The following is a 1,072-nucleotide window of genomic DNA, read 5'->3' on the forward strand; positions in this document are numbered from 1 at the left end:
AGCGGCGCAGGGCAGGGGGAAGGCCCGGGCGAGGCACCATAGTGCTGATGGTGATGAGGATTTGATGGTGTGAGGTTATGGTGAGCGCTGGTGCCGTGGTGAGGGCGAGGCGCGCGGTCCGCCTTCGCTCCTCGCCAGAACGGACTGGCGGTCGTCGCGGCCCGGCCCCTCGCCCTTGCGCCTCACTTCTCAGTCTCCCCTCAAACCTCTCCTCGCACGTACACACTCACACACACGAGCACGCTGGTCGTACACGGCGAGGGGAGCGGCACACACAGTGGTGCAGGCAGACGCCGAGAGGAAGGTGGTGTCATCATGCCGGCGGCTCTCGGGCTCCACCTGTGTCACGTGTAGCTGGCCTGCGTTTGGGACCTTCCAGGCGGACGCAGGGCAGACCTGTGAGCGACGCCGGCCTGTGTTAGCGTGCAGGGTGTCGCCGGGAACACGCTGGCTGGAATTGTGCTTGTGTGAAGTGGCTTAACCCGGAAACAGCCCACGTCCTCTCCAGTCAAAAGTCAAAGTATGTGGAGTAGGGAGTGACTTATTGACTGGAAGGATCGTCGCCCAGGTCAACACGTCTGGGCCTCCTTGCCATCCCCTTTCCAGTGTGCTGAACGCAACCTCGCTGCCGCGTTCCATAATTGAGTGCGTTTCGCATGTAAACACTACCGAGTGTCGGTCCGATTGGCTTGTGTTGGAAGCCAAGATGAAAGTGCTTTGATAATTTACTCCGTTTCCCCGCGAGTAAGCCTCACGTGTACGAGCAGCCACCCTTTGTTTTGATCTTGGACTATGTGCAGATAGTGAGTGTGTGATGTAGTACGGAGCCGAGTGTCGCGACGCTAATTGACAGCCGTGAGTGAGCCGTGATAATGAGGAGCAGGAGTGAGGATTACGACTGGACCTTTTTGAATCCCAGGTGGCCATGAGGATGACTCCGCTCCGTGGCAGGTCCGAGTGGTGAGTATGACGACCGGCGGCACCAGTTGATTACCGGGGAATTGAGAGCTATTGGGACGTTATCGACCACCGGGCTTTCCCCTCGACGCACACCTACGCGACGGGGAACTTG

The 1,072-nt window shown here is 59.2% G+C and overlaps 1 protein-coding gene across 1 annotated transcript in view; it reads left to right on the forward strand.

Annotated features, from left to right (window-relative positions):
- Positions 1–327: 327 nt before the first annotated feature.
- The window catches only part of LOC119586837 (rap guanine nucleotide exchange factor 2-like), a gene marked incomplete in the record, with an annotated part of 32,613 nt that continues 31,868 nt past the window's right edge, over positions 328–1,072 (forward strand). Inside the window, 1 exon segment of the mRNA XM_037935565.1 lies at positions 328–960.

The sequence above is a fragment of the Penaeus monodon genome, chromosome 22, assembly GCF_015228065.2.
Source record: "Penaeus monodon isolate SGIC_2016 chromosome 22, NSTDA_Pmon_1, whole genome shotgun sequence".
NCBI classification, from domain to species: Eukaryota; Metazoa; Arthropoda; class Malacostraca; order Decapoda; family Penaeidae; genus Penaeus; species Penaeus monodon.